Below are 16,057 nucleotides of genomic sequence, written 5' to 3'. Positions count from 1 at the left end.
TGTTCTTCTTTTCCTGCCTCTTGGGTGGTTTCTGCGCCGTGCCGAAGGAATCGACGAACCCGGCCGCAGCGTCTTCGCACACAGCGGCAGTGGAGGACGTTGCATCCCTACAAGGTTGCGCTTAGTAGGTAAGCCTAGTGCAAACCTATCTTCACAGTATGTATGTATGTATGTATGTATGTATGTATGTATGTATGTATGTATGTATGTATGTATGTATGTATGTATGTATGTATGTATGTATGTATGTATGTATGCATGCATGCATGTAAGTAGCCACTCACCTAAGGCACATACCCGCTCTAGAGCAGGTACACGCCACAGGGGTTGCAGGATCGGAGATGAGGGTACTGGGAGTGTTCACTAGATCGACGCACGAACGGACGGACAGACAGACTAGCAGACCGAAAGACGGATGAATGGACGTGCGGACGTATGGGCCGATGGACGCACGAGCAAACAGATCGACAGACTCACACAGACAGACGGAAACAGGAATGAACGGATGTACGGAAGAATGGAGAATGGACAGGCGGACGGATGCTTTGCCCCACTCATCATCATTCACTCCGTGAATATGCTGTGATTTTTCGCACAAGGAAAGCAGCGCATAGCTATGCTCAAGTAAGCAAACACAGATCATTCTCACCCCACCCATGCTTGCGAGATGCAATTTACAAGCGTGAATGCTGAGAACCAGTGCGTCCCAGTGTTCTGTATTAAATGCAGATGCAGAAGGTGCTCGAGTGCTGCACTATGTCTCGTAATACCAGTAAATCTAGAGAACTTTGTTCCCCTTTTACCGAATTTTAGTTGTCTCCATGTTCACGGCCACTCCAGACGTGCGGCAAAACTGCTTTATCTTCTTGAAAACTACATTTGTGGGCATGAAAATGAGTTATGTTGTCATTTTAACATTAACATATTTCAGCATAAACAAAATAAAAAAATGGCATCATTCGTTCAAACTTGCGCACCTTGTAAATACTATAAGTAACGAGAGAACGGCCTTTGTGGAAATTGGTATGCTTCTGCGCAAAATATGTCACCAAGCTATATATTAGCCATCAACCTTGGTAACGTGTCTTGCGTAATTTCTCACTTCTTATCATCTGTAACATTAGCTTTTTGGTGCATTCATTCTTAACCCGATAATATCATGATGCCTTTTCTACATTGGAGAATTACAGGAATAGAATTGAAATATCTGGCCATTCCTGGAGTTGGAGTGGACTGTTCTTTTTTCATTCCGAAGAATTGAAAGAAGTTGAATTGTTCCAAGTTCTCATTCCCTGGAATCAAGTTGAAATGAAATTAAGGCACTCATTCTGCAATACTGCACCACAGTACCCTGCACTGTCGATGCTGATGCTTGCTGTAAGCGTAGCGCTACTTGAGCCTGTCTAAAAAATCCTCCTACTTGTGAGCCCCGTTCTTCCTCCCCCTTCACAGCACTTATCAGCGATGACTTAACGGCTACGCAGGCCCAGTAACTGCATTGCTCTCTCAACACTACACGGTCCTTTTGACGCCTGCTCCCGGACGTTGAGCCAGACTACCACTGCAGTGCATCGCAGCTAGCCCTAGGTCATGGCCTGTTGTTTTGGTACGAAAAAGCATGGTTTCGTGCGCTTTTGCGTCGATTACCGGGCACTTAACAAAATCACACGTAAGGACATGTACCCCATTCAACGCGTCGGCAATGCCCTTGATTCCCTACAAGGCGCCGAATACTTGTTGAGCCGTGATTTAGGTTGGGGATATTGACAAATTTTAATGCACGATGACGATAAAGAAAATATGTCATCTGCAACTCCCGCCAGACTATAAGAATTTAACGTGATGCCTTTCGGGCTCTGCAATGCACCCGCGACCTTTGAGAGCATGATTGACACCGGGCTTATAGCCTTCGAAGGAAGATCTGCCTCTAGTACCTTGATCACATTATTATCTTTCCATGAACACTTTCTCAACACCTGCAACGCCTCGATGAAGTCCTAACATGCCTCACCGACATGGGTCTGCCATTCAGCGCCAAGAAATGCCGTTTCGCCAGCAAATCCATCAAAGTGATCGGCCATGTCGTGAGCAAAGATGGAATTGGCCCTGACCCTGACATTATTGCTGCTGTCCTTCGCTTCACATGTCCAGAAGGCCGAGGAATTCGCGAAATTTTTGTGGACTCACATCCTATCTTCGTCATTTGATACCGTACTTCGCTTCAGTACGTGCGCCGCCACACCAGCTAGTTTCTTCTGGCATACCCTTTGTGTAATCCGAAGTATGTCAATCGGTATTTGACCTGTTGAAGGAAATCCGTCCTGTCAGAGCTTGTACTGAGACTGCCCTGACACTCCTGCATAGACACCAGCGGCTGTGGTGTAGGTGTTGGTCTGCAACGGAATGACTTCACAGGAGAGATTCGTTGCATACGCTGGTCGAGTGCTCACCGCTACTGAGAAGAACTGCACGATCGCTGAGCAGGAGTGCCTCGCTGTGGTTTGGTGAGTAGAGAAGTTTCGTTTTTATATCTGTGTGGCCGTCAATTCACAATCGTGACGGAGCACCATGCCCTATGCTGGCTTTCTACTCTGAAAAACCTGTACGGACACACGGGTCGATAGATTTTACGCCTGCAAGTTTAACAGTTCGAGAATATCGTTGCAGGTGTATTTACTACTTTCTTGTAGAAAAATAGTCCGGCAGCCAAGCTGGCAGCTGTTGTATCTTTCGAACACCAACATGTCGTTGTCCTCATCTTTGCACAACCCCACGTAAAGATAGCCGCAACCCCGCAACATCGACCTCCGGCGGCAAGATCGCTGACCCGGCGGTGTGTTTGTCAACCCTATGCTGGAGAACACGTGAGAGAGAGGGGAGACGCCCATGTTGTCTGCTACGGCAGCCAAGGCCGCAGTGGTCTCGCTGGTAGCGCCGGTACTGAGAGCAGCTGTTTGTGGTGTGGTGTGTTTTAATTGTGAATCAGGTGGCTTTTCGGTTGTTTCCGAGCTACTGAAACTTTATGTGAACAGTCTCGGGCAAACTGCGTCAGGGGTGTACTTAGAGCAGCTGTGTGGTGTGGCGTGTTTTATGAATCAGATGGCTTTTGGATTGTTTCTGAACTACTGAAACCGTAAGTAAACAGTCTCGGGCAAATCACTAAGACAGACTGCACACAAGACGCATTTTTTTGCCGCAGCGTTGCTTGCATCAGGGCTCGCATTTGCCCATAGATCCCACAGCATGTTCGTCACGTCTGTTAAACGCATGTCAAGTTTTGATCTGGATGGCTTATTACGCTGTTGCAGGGACGGTTGTATATCACTGTTCATGCTTTGAGAAATCTCGAGGCTACCGACAGTCTTGCCAACACGATCAGTGTACAGCCGAAATCCGCAATAACGAAACCCCGCGAGTACGAAATCCCCGCGGCAACGAAATATTTCTGAATCTCCGGCGAACGTTCATAGAAGCCCATGTATTACGTATCTCGCGACAACGAAATGTTTTTGGACAGCGATCCCGCTATAATGAATTTTCCACCACGGTGCTTCACGATAGCGGGGCCGGGAGCCGGCATCTTGGGCTCATCGGAAAGAGCATTTCTCCGTGTTTAACTTTCCCGCCTCAGCTGGCTCCTCCCTTTAAAAACAAGCGCACAAAAAGCAAATGTTTGAAGGTCGTTTTGAGGCTCTTGATTGGCTGTGGCCGCCATGTTGCCTCAGCTCGCCTCGCCATTGGCCCGATGTTCGCTCCGGGAGATCATCGTCTGCTGCTTGTGCGTCGCGAATGAATTATTGAATGCAAAACTTTATTATAAATAGTTTTTTTTTCGGTGAAGATGGAGCCCTCAGTCCAGGGCCCCTGTCGCCTTTGCCATCTTGCAAGCTCTGTCGTTCAGCTTGAGCTGTTCTTCAGGCTTAGAGCAAGACAGCGCAGCCTCCCTTTGCTCCAATGTTGGTGTACAGTTTCTTGGCACTACCTGTGTGTGTTGGCAGGCCCATGTCACGTGGTAAAGTGTGGAGTGTTCTCTGCATAGCCGGCGTTGATGTATATTCCCGGATAGATTTTACTCAGAAGACTGAGATTGGGGCACGTATTAGTCTGCAGCTGTCTCTAGGCAACCGACTGCTGTCTGTTGAGGTCTTTGTGGGGAGGGGATATATCCTCCTCAGGGCTCTCTGGTGTTCTAAAATTGCTCCATAGCGTCTAGTAACTGTGGCTGGTTTCTCGTCATTGTGCGCCCCCCGGTCGCCGTATTCTCGGGCAATGTCGTCGGCATGCTGGTTCCCTGTCACAGTTTCATGGCCTGGTGTCCACGTAATGGAGCAGCTTGAGAAGTTCATTTTTCTTCCCTTGAGTATGCAGATGGCAGCACTGGATATGCGTCCACTGCTGTACTATCGACACGCTTTTTGCGAGCCAGTTACTATTTCTGTAGTAGACTCTTCGCTCTGGTGTGTGATGGCGAGCGTGATCGCTACTTCCTCAGCCTCGAGAATGTTGTTGCTTATGATCGAAGCGCTGTTGACTTCCCTAAGTTGTTGATCAACAACGCTTACAACTGTCCCGGAGTGCTCTTTGTATGTGGTCGGGACAATGTACAAAATGTCAGTTCTCGGCTTTAAATTTTTTCTTGTGCTTCTGATCTGGCTTTTCTTCGGGCCTTATGGATTTCTGGATGCATGTTTTGAGGTATTGGGCTGACTTCAATGATCTGGTGAATGTTCTTTGGTATGCTCGCCGTGTTATTGATTTCTCCGCAAGCATCCCTCATGCCCAATGTCTGCGACGTGTACCTGCCCGTAGAAGTCAACAGTAATCTCATTTTCTGCGCATTAAAATGCGCCTCTATGTGTTCTTGCACTGTGTTGTTTATCCCGAGTTTAAGAAATTTCTCTGTCGAGGTGCTGACAGGTAGACCAAGGGCGGACTTGTAGGCTTTTCTAAGGATTGCCTCTAATTGTTCTTTTTCCTATGGGAGTGGTGTTTGGTATGGGACACTATATACAATCCTACTGACCACGAGGGCCTGTACAAGCCTGCAAGTGTCCTCCTCCTTCATACCCCGTCTTTTGTTAGAGATTCTGGTGATCATCTTCGTGATTTGCGCTGTAGTGTTAGACAGCTGTCTGATGGTGTGTGTGGTCTCTACAACATTTGCTTTGTATCCACATGCCGAGAATCTTAATTCGGGACACTTCTGGAATCTTCTCGCCCCATTATATAGACATCTATGGAGTTTTGCAGATGGTATCCTTATGTGTAGACTCTCAGGATTTCTTATTTCTCCGGAGAGCAGACGAGGCCACATTGACGCACGTAGTCATGAACTGTATCAGCTGCGTGTTGCAGAAGATCTTTTTTGGCCTAGAGATCCTCTTGTCACCCAGATTGAAACATCGCCTGCGTAGATGGCATGTCTGAGTCCTTCAATGTTTTCGAGGTTCTGAGCTAAGCCGATCATACTGATGTTGAACAGCATCGGTGATATCACAAAACCTTGGGGCGTTTCTTCTGTGGGCGTATGAAACGTATCATTCCGGATGCCTCCTATACCAATTGTGGCGGTTCTGTTACTGAGAAAAGCTTTGATGTAGTTGTGTATTCACTTTCCACAACCTAATTTGCTAAGCCTTTCTAGCACAGCCTTATGACTGACATTGTCGAAAGCAGCCTTGAGATCCAGTGCAAGTAGTACGTTTTCGCCATAGTTTGGGACATCGGTAAGCACCTCTTCCTTGATTTGTAGAAGGACGTCCTGCATTGAGAGGCATTTTCGGAAGCCCAACATGGTGTGCGGCATAAGTTCGTTGTCTTCCAGGTAGGTTTCCAGCCTCTGAAGCACGATTCTCTCGTATACCTTTCCCAAACAGGAAATCAACGAAATGGGTCTTACGTTTTCCAAGCTTGGAGCCTTTCCAGACATTGGAATCATTATTGTTTCCACATGTTTCCAGTCGTTTGGAACGGTACCCTCTTCCCAATGTTTGTTGACAAATTCTGTAAACCTTGTGATAGATTTGTCATCGAGGTTCCATATCATAGCGTTGCTGACGCCATCCTTTCCTGGCGTAGTGTTCTTTGTTGCCGACAGCAAAGCATGTCGAACTTTTTCTGTGGTAATGGGTTCGCCCAGAGCGGGATTTGCTACACCAGTGTATGCCGGGTTGCAGTCAGTATTTGTTGTATCGCCAGTATAGCGCAGCTTTATGTGTTCTAGCAGTTCCCGGTCTGTGCCTTTGAACCAGTGTGCAATTGTTTGAGTCACCTTACAAGTTTCAGTTTTGGTCGTGGTTGGGTCTATGAGGGCCCTCAGCAAGGCCCATGTTCTTTTCCAACCTAGTGTACCTTGTAGCTGCTTGCATTTTTGGTCCCAGTTGCGCCTTGACAGCTCTGTCGCATACTCTTCAGCTTTCCTGGTGACTGCGGCGATCCTAAGTCTCAGTTTGCGATTGTGTTTCTGCCGCTTCCATCTTCTTAATAGGCCCCGGCGGGCGTCCCAGAGGTGTAGGAGATGCTTGCCCACCTTGGGCGTGTTTGTAGATAGGGTAACTTCTCGAGTTAATTGTTTCCAGTCTGCCTTGATTCCCGAGACCCAACTCTGAATGTCCGCAATTTCTTTATCCCCGAATTCTGCCCTAGTTTTTCTAAAATCTTCCCAGTCTGTAAGTCGAGCCAGGCCATGTCGTTTCTTAACAGGGAGGGTTTCTATCTGGATACGCAAAATGCATTGGTCACTGCCAAGGGTTTCCCCGCCGTTTTCCCATCGGGCCTCTCTGACACCTTTAACAAACGCCAAGTCCGGGCACGTATCTCGGTTGATACTATTCCCCACTCACGTTGGTTGAGTGTGGTCTGTAATGAGGCTTAGCCTTCTGCGATAAGCTTCTCTGGCCAAATCCCTGCCTTTCTGAGTTTCCTTGACATATTCCTAGCTCTTGTGCCACGCATTGAAGTCTCCAAGGATGACAAGACCCTTTTCGCCTGCTGCTTGTTCTGTCTTTGCAGAATGTGCGTCGCGAGGACATGGCTCTCGAAAATTGCTACTTCTTGACGTGTTCGCGGCTCGATGATGAGTTAAGATATAATTACGCTTTAGTTAGGAGCAGTAAGCGGATGCGCTATCATGTAACTATGAGCGCGGCGTGTCATCGCAGTCGTCTTTAGCCCTCACTCCGCCAACAGCGAGACTGTAGGCAGGAATGACGCGCTAGCGCACTCGTAGTGACGTGCTTCGTCGCATGCAACGAAGCTGTAAGCGGCGGCTTGGTCAGATTACTACGAGTGGCCGCACTAGATGCACAGTCAGATTACTACGAGCGGGCGCGCGGTCTACGAGCGGGGCGTGTAACCGGAGTCGGCCTTAGCCCTAGCTTCGCTGACAGTGAGACTGCGGGCAGGAACAACGCGCTAGCGCATCCGAAAAAACCCGCGGGTTGTTTTAGATCCGCAAGACACCCTTCGCTCCTTCGGCCTACATGATGACGACGTAGCAATGGACCACATTTTCCAGTGCGAAAGCAGAGCTTTGAAGTTGTTGCATGGCAAGGGCCGGCAAAGTAAGTTGACTGACATCTTTCAATAAATTTTCGTCCTGCTGGTCGTATCACTGTTTTTATGTATCATACTCGCGGCAACAAAATTCCCGCGAAAACGAATTTTAGCGGTTTTTACGGCGATTTTGTTATTACGGGTTTCGACTGTATATCGTTAGTAATTGCGAGTTCAAACTATCAAATTAAGTGCTCATAATATGCTACGATCGGTGTTTGACCTGCAGCGAGAGCGACGTAAGAACGTGAAACAGTTGTTGATTCCCTGAGTATGTCCTGTTTAAAAATAGACCAGCTGCCTGTTACTCGACATTGCAGTGTCGGTTCGTGATGCCTGCAGCAGTTTTCGGAACTTTGTGTAACAGTGATTCTCCAAAATACTGCACGTGTATAACTTGCAGGTGACTGTTGGCAACATTTGAAGCAAAATCAGGGAGATATGGGGTAGTTGTAGTGCGAAACAAAAACCAGACTTGACAACGTGTGCATGGCTCCCAACTGTATCACTGTGAAGGTACTGAGTAGCCTACTGCAATGACGAATAGAAAAAAAGATCCATCACAGGCAGATGGTGCAAAAGAAAACTTTATGATGGTTAAGGGAGACCTTAGTTTTTGATAAATTTCTGCAAGAGTATGTTTGTTTATGCTGGATATTTCATTTGTATTACTTCCAAGGCCTTAGGGCATCACAGGAGAGACTAGCAAATTCAATGCACACAAAGTAAGCATTAGTAATTTCTAATTTTACTGTGGTTCAGGTGTTTATTGTAAGGATCAGGCGTTTTAATGTAAGTAAAATGTAAGTAAGAATGTAAGTAAGCAAGTACTCATGGACCGAGAAAGTAAAAATCCTGTGAATAATTTCATCAGCTTCCACCTGTTTCAGGACTTTGTTTCTTTAATTTTTCATTGCAGCCGATTCACTTCATTATTTCTACGCTTCCACATTAAGCCTTCACTGTGAGTTACTCTTCCTGCTTTCATGTGGAGGGCTTCAGACAAGCAACATGCATTTTCACAATAAGCTCCCAGCAGTTTCTCAGAACTCTGGGACCTGCTAATGGGATATTTTTGCAATATAGCTCTTCCATAACTGTTTTAATAACCTTGCCATATATTGACTTGAGCATGTAAGCTGCGCTCAAGTGTAAACAGTGTTTTCAGAAACAGAATGAAGAAAGTTCACCTGCCTTAGCGAACTGAACCGGGCCGGTTGGTAAGTACATTGCAAAATGTTGAATTTAGACAAGTCTGTACCGATCTGTTTAAAACTCGCAAGTACAAGCAAGCACTGGAAACTGCTCAAAACATGAACAGCAGCATACGACCATTAGAATGGGAATTAAAACTACTACTATGGGGAATTAAAATTAAGGCATTAGTTAAAGACGCGTGGCGAAAAACAAGCTCCCCACACTATGGAACCCCGCGGCCACGGCTGTACGTCTCGCTCCAACGCGTAAATCTTGTTCGTCTGCTACTTGTCGTAACGCCACGAGTGTGCAGATGCCGCCTGTTTACGCAGTCAGCCCTCACTGTTTACTTTCAGCTTCAGTAGTTCGGAAACAACCCCGAACCAGTCGTGTCACAACGCAGCACCGCAATCAGCCACTCCTCACCCCGGGAGCGCGGCCGCGGCGGTAACAGAGCCGAGGACAGACGAGGGCATCAGGCATTGCGCGGAATTGACATTTGCAGCAGTGGTAGCCAATTAGAGCTGTGGCAGACGACATGGGCGTTTCCCCTCTCTTGCATGCGTTCTCCAGCAAATGGTTGTCAAACAAGCGACCCGGCGCTTGTTAGCAGGTGTTGTACGAGAGGTATGGCTTCAGGCGAGCGACGCGGACGATGTTGGAAGATGTGGAGGGCATCAAAAGGTTTACAGGGGCTATTTTATATGTGACATATATATGTGCCCACCGTCATATATGTGACGTTTTATATGTGACCACCGTCAGAACATTTCTTCAGACGATCAGCCCAAAGAAAAAAAGCGCCGCACCACCACCGGGTGGGCTAGAACCTCCAAACTTTCGGTTAACAGCCGATCGCGCTAGCCGATTGCGCCACGGAGACAGTCGTGCTCCACTCTCACCACCGTCAGAACATTTCTCCAAAGCTTTCAGCGCCAAGAAGAAAAAAGCGACACACCGCTCCCGGGAGGGCTCGAACCTACAGCCTTTCGGTTAACGGCCGAACGCGCTAGCCAATTGCGCCATGGAGACAGTCGTGCTTCACTCTCACCACCGCAGAACATTTCTTCAGACTATCAGCCCGAAGAAAAAAAGCGCCGCACCACCACCGGGTGGGCTCGAACCTCCAACATTTCGGTTAACAGCCGAACGCGCTAGCCAATTGCAACACGGAGACAGTCGTGCTCCACTCTCACCACCGTCAGAACATTTCTTCAGAGCTATCAGCTCAAAGAAGAAAAAGCGCCGCAGCACCACCGGCTGGGCTCGAACCTCCAACCGTTCAGCTAACAGCCGATCGCGCTAGCCAATTGGGCCACGGAGGCAGTCGTGCTCCACTCTCACCACTGTCAGAACATTTCTTCAGAGCTATCAGCCTAAAGAAAAAGAAACGCCGCACCACCACCGGGTGGGCTCGAACCTCCAACCTCTCGGTTAACAGCCAGTCGCGCTAGCCAATGGCGCCACGGAGACAGTCGTGCTGCGCTCTCACCACCATCAGAACATATCTACAAAGCTATCAGCGCGAAGAAAAGAGCAACACACCACCCCGAGAAGGCTCTAAACTACACCCTTTCGGTTAACAGCCGATCGCGCTAGCCAATTGCGCCACGGAGACAGTAGTGCAGCACTCCCATCTCCGTCAGGATATTTCTTCAGAGCTATCAGCGCAAAGAAAAAAAAAGCGCCGCACCACCACCGGGTGGGCTCGAACCTCCAAACTTTCGGTTAACAGCCGGATGCGCTAGGCCTTTGCGCCACGGAGACAGTCATGCTCCACTCTCACCACCATGAGAACATATCTTCAAAGCTATCAGCGCAAAGAAAATGAAGCGCCGCACCACCACCCGGTGGGCTCGAACCTCCAACCTTTCGGTTAACAGCTGATCGCGCTAGCCAATTGCGCCCCGGAGACAGTCCTGCTCCACTCTCACCACCATCACAACATATCTTCAGAGCTATGAGCCCAAAGAAAAAAAAGCGCCGAACCACCACCGGGTGGGCTCGAACCTTCAACCTTTTGGTTAACAGCTATTCGCGCTAGCCAATTGCGCCATGGAGACAGTCCTGCTCCACTCTCACCACCTTCAGAACATATCTTCAAAGCTTTCAGCCCAAAGAAAAAAAAGCAACAAACTACTCCCGGGAGGGCTCGAACCTCCAACCTTTCAATTAACAGCCGATCGCGCTAGCCAATTGCACCACGGAGATAGTCGTGCTCCACTCTCACCACCGTCATAACATTTCTTCAGAGCTATCAGCCCAAAGGAAAAAAAAGCGCCGCTCCACCACCAGGTGGGCTCGAACCTCCAACCTTTCGGTTAACAGCCCATCGCGCTATCCAATTGCGCCACGGAGACAGTCGTGCGCCACTCTCACCACCATCAGAACATATCTTCAAAGCTATCAGCGCAAAGAAAAAAGCAACACACCACCACCGGGTGGGCTCGAACCTCCAGCCTTTCGGTTAACGGCCGAACGCGCTAGCTAATTGCGCCACGGAGACAGTCGTGCTTCACTCTCACCACCATCAGAACATATCTTCAAAGCTATCAGCGCAAAGAAAAAAGCAACACACCATTCCCGGGAGGGCTCGAAATTCCAACCTTCCGGTTAACAGCCGATCGCGCTTGGCGATTAGGCCACGGAGACAGTATAGTGCAGCACTCCCACCTCCGTCAGAACATTTCTTCAGAGCTATCAGCCCAAAGAAAAAAAAAGCGCCGCACCTCCTCCGGGTGGGCTCGAACCTCCAGCCTTTCGGTTAACAGCCGATCGCGCTAGCCAATTGCGCCACGGAGACAGTCGTGCTCCACTCTTACCACCATCAGAACATATCTTTAAAGCTATCAGCGCAAAGAAAAGAGCAACATACCTCTCCCGGGAAGGCTCGAAACTACAACCTTTCGGTTAACAGCCGATCGCGCTAGCCAATTGTGCCACAGAGACAGTAGTGCAGCACTCCCACTTCCGTCAGGATATTTCTTCAGAGCTATCAGCCCAAAGAAAAAAAAGCGCAGCACCACCACCGGGTGGGCTCGAACCTCCAAACTTTCGGTTAACAGCCGGATGCGCTAGGCCATTGCGCCACGGAGACAGTCGTGCTCCACTCTCACCACCATGAGAACATAACTTCAAAGCTATCAGCCCAAAGAAAAAAAAGCGCCGAACCACCACCGGGTGGGCTCGAACCTCCAACCTTTTGGTTAACAGCTGATCGCGCTAGCCAATTGCGCCACGGAGACAGTCCTGCTCCACTCTCACCACCGTCAGAACATTTCTTCAGAGCTATCAGCCCAAAGAAAAAAAAACGCCGCTCCACCACCAGGTGGGCTCGAACCTCCAACCTTTCGGTTAACAGCCCATCGCGCTAGCCAATTGCGCCACGGAGACAGTCGTGCGCCACTCTCACCATCATCCGAACCTATCTTCAAAGCTATCAGCGCAAAGAAAAAAGCAACACACCACTCCCGGGAGGGCTCAAACCTGGAATGTTTTGGTTAACAGCCGAACGTGCTAGCCAATTGCGCCACGGAGACAGTCGTGCTCCGCTCTCACCACCATCAGAACATATCTTCAAAGCTATCAGCGCAAAGAAAAAGAAACACACCACCACCGGGTGGGCTCGAACCTCCAGACTTTCGGTTAACGGCCGAACGCGCTAGGCGATTAGGCCACGGAGACAGTATAGTGCAGCACTCCCACCTCCGTCAGAACATTTCTTCAGAGCTATCAGCCCAAAGAAAAACAAGCGCCGCACCTCCACCGGGTGGGCTCGAACCTCCAGCCTTTCGGTTAACAGCCGATCGCGCTAGCCAATTGCGCCACGGAGACAGTCGTGCTCCACTGTTACCACCATCAGAACATATCTCTAAAGTTATCAGCGCAAAGAAAAGAGCAACACACCACTCCCGGGAAGGCTCGAAACTACAACCTTTCGGTTAACAGCCGATCGCGCTAGCCAATTGCGCCACAGAGACACTAATGCAGCACTCCCACCTCCGTCAGGATATTTCTTCAGAGCTATCAGCCCAAAGAAAAAAAAGCGCCACACCACCACCGGGTGGGCTCGAACCTCCAAACTTTCGGTTAACAGCCGGATGCGCTAGGCCATTGCGCCACGGAGACAGTCGTGCTCCACTCTCACTACCGTCAGAACATTTCTTCGGAGCTGTCAGGCCAAAGGAAAAAAAGCGCCGCACCACCACCGGGCGAGCTCGAACCTCCAACCTTTCGGTTAACAGCCGATTGCGCTAGCCAATAGCGCCACGGAGACAGTCGTGCTCCAATATCCCCACCATCAGAACATATCTTCAAAGCTATCAGCGCAAAGAAAAAAGCAACACACCACTCTCGGGAGGGATCGAACCTCCAACTTTTCGGTTAACAGCCGATCGCGCTGCCCAATTGCGCCACGGAGACAATCGTGCTCCACTCTCACCACCGTCAGAACATTTCTTCAGACTATCAGCCCAAAGAAAAAAAAGCGCCACACAACCACCTGGTGGGCTCGAACCTCCAACCTTTAGGTTAACAGCCGAACGCGCCAGCCAATTGCGCCTCGGAGACAGTCGTGCTCCACTCTCACCACCGTCACAAAATAACTTCAAAGTTATCAGCCCAAAGAAATAAAAGCGCCGCACCCCCCCGGGCGGGCTCGAACCTCCAACCTTTCGGATAACAGCCGATCGCGCTAGCCTATTGCGCTACGGAGACAATCGTGCTTCCCTCTCACCACCATCAGAACATATCTTCAACGCCATCAGCGCAAAGCAAAAAAAAGCGGCACACCGTCCACGGGTGGGCTCGAACCTCCAACCTTTCGGTTAACAGCCGAACGCGCCAGCCAATTGCGCCACGAAGACAGTCGTGCTCCACTCTCACCATCATAAGAACATATCTTCAAAGCTATGAGCCCAAAGAAAAAAAAGTGCCGCACCACCACCGGGTGGGCTCGAACCTCCAAACTTTTGGTTAACAGCTGATCGCGCTAGCCAATTGCGCCACGGCGATAGTCCTGCTCCACTCTCACCACCATGAGAACATATCTTCAAAGCTATCAGCCCGAAGAAAAAAAAGCAACAAACCACTCCCGGGAGGGCTCGAACTTCCAACCTTTCAGTTAACAGCTGATCGCGCTAGCCAATTGCGCCACGGAGACAGTCGTGCTCCACTCTCACGACCGTCAGAACATTTCTTCAGAGCTATCAGCCCAAAGGAAAAAAAGCGCCGCAACACCACCGGGTGGGCTTGAACCTCCAACCTTTCGGTTAACAGCCCATCGCGCTAGCCAATAGCGCCACGGAGACAGTCGTGCTCCTCTCTCACCACCGTCAGAACATTTCTTCAGACTATCAGCCCAAAGAAAAAAAGCGCCGCACCGCCACCGGGTGGGCTGGAACCTCCAACCTTTCGGTTAACAGCCGATTGCACTAGCCAATTGGGCCACGGAGGCAGTCGTGCTCCACTCTCACCACTGTCAGAACATTTCTTCAGAGCTATCAGCCCAAAGAAAAAAAAGCGCCGCACCACCACCGGGTGGGCTCGAACCTCCAACCTTTCAGTTAACAGCCGATCGCGGTAGCCAATTGCGCCACGGAGACAGTCGTGCTCCACTCTCACCACCATCAGAACATTTCCTCAGAGCTATCAGCCCAAAGGAAAAAAAGCGCCGCACCTCCACCGAGTGGGCTAAAACCTCCAACCTTTCGGTTAAGGGCCCGTTGCGCTGGCCAATTGCGCCACGGAGACAGTCGTGCACCACTCTCACCACCGCAGAACATTTCTTCACACTATTAGCCCAAAGAAAAAAAGCGCCGCACCACCACCGGGTGGGCTAGAACCTCCAAACTTTCCGTTAACAGCCGATCGCGCTAGCCAATTGCGCCACGGAGACAGTCGTGCTCCACTCTCACCACCGTCAGAACATTTCTTCAGAGCTATCAGCCCAAAGAAGAAAAAGCGCCGCACCACCACCGGGTGGGCTCGAACCTGCAACCATTCGGTTAACAGCCGATCACGCTAGCCGATTGGGCCACGGAGGCAGTCGTGCTCCACTCTCACCACTGTCAGAACATTTCTTCAGAGCTATCAGCCCAAAGAAAAAGAAACGCCGCACCACCACCGGGTGGGCTCGAACATCCAACCTCTCGATCAAGGGCCGATCGCACTAGCCAATTGCGACAGCCACGGAGACAGTCGTTCTCCCCTCTCACCACCATCAGAACATATCTTCAAAGCTATCAGCGTAAAGAAAAAAACACACCGTCCCCTGGTAGGCTCAAACCTCCAACCTTTCGGTTAACAGCCAATCGCGCTAGCCAATTGCGCCACGGAGACAGTCCTGCACCACTCTCACCACTATCAAACACATCTTCAAAGCTATAAGCCCAAAGGAAAAAAAGCGCCGCACCACCCCTGGGTGGGCTCTAACCTCCAACCTTTCTGTTAACAGCCGATCGCGCTAGCCAATTGCACCACGGAGACAGTCGTGCTTCACTCTTACCACCGTCAGAACATATCTTCAACGCCATCAGCGCAAAGCAAAAAAAAAGTGACACACCGTCCACGGGTGGGCTCGAAACTCCAACCTTTCGGTTAACAGCCGATCGCGATAGCCAATTGCGCCACGGAGACAGTCCTGCTCCACTCTCACCACCATCAGAACATTTCCTCAGAGCTATCAGCCCAAAGGAAAAAAAGCGCCGCACCTCCACCGAGTGGGCTAAAACCTCCAACCTTTCGGTTAAGGGCCCGTTGCGCTGGCCAATTGCGCCACGGAGACAGTCGTGCACCACTCTCACCACCGCAGAACATTTCTTCACACTATTAGCCCAAAGAAAAAAAGCGCCGCACCACCACCGGGTGGGCTAGAACCTCCAAACTTTCCGTTAACAGCCGATCGCGCTAGCCAATTGCGCCACGGAGACAGTCGTGCTCCACTCTCACCACCGTCAGAACATTTCTTCAGAGCTATCAGCCCAAAGAAGAAAAAGCGCCGCACCACCACCGGGTGGGCTCGAACCTGCAACCATTCGGTTAACAGCCGATCACGCTAGCCGATTGGGCCACGGAGGCAGTCGTGCTCCACTCTCACCACTGTCAGAACATTTCTTCAGAGCTATCAGCCCAAAGAAAAAGAAACGCCGCACCACCACCGGGTGGGCTCGAACATCCAACCTCTCGATCAAGGGCCGATCGCACTAGCCAATTGCGACAGCCACGGAGACAGTCGTTCTCCCCTCTCACCACCATCAGAACATATCTTCAAAGCTATCAGCGTAAAGAAAAAAACACACCGTCCCCT

This window comes from Rhipicephalus microplus, unplaced genomic scaffold (assembly GCF_043290135.1).
Source record: "Rhipicephalus microplus isolate Deutch F79 unplaced genomic scaffold, USDA_Rmic scaffold_53, whole genome shotgun sequence".
NCBI lineage: Eukaryota > Metazoa > Arthropoda > Arachnida > Ixodida > Ixodidae > Rhipicephalus > Rhipicephalus microplus.
Note: the sequence above shows the minus strand (reverse complement) of the source record.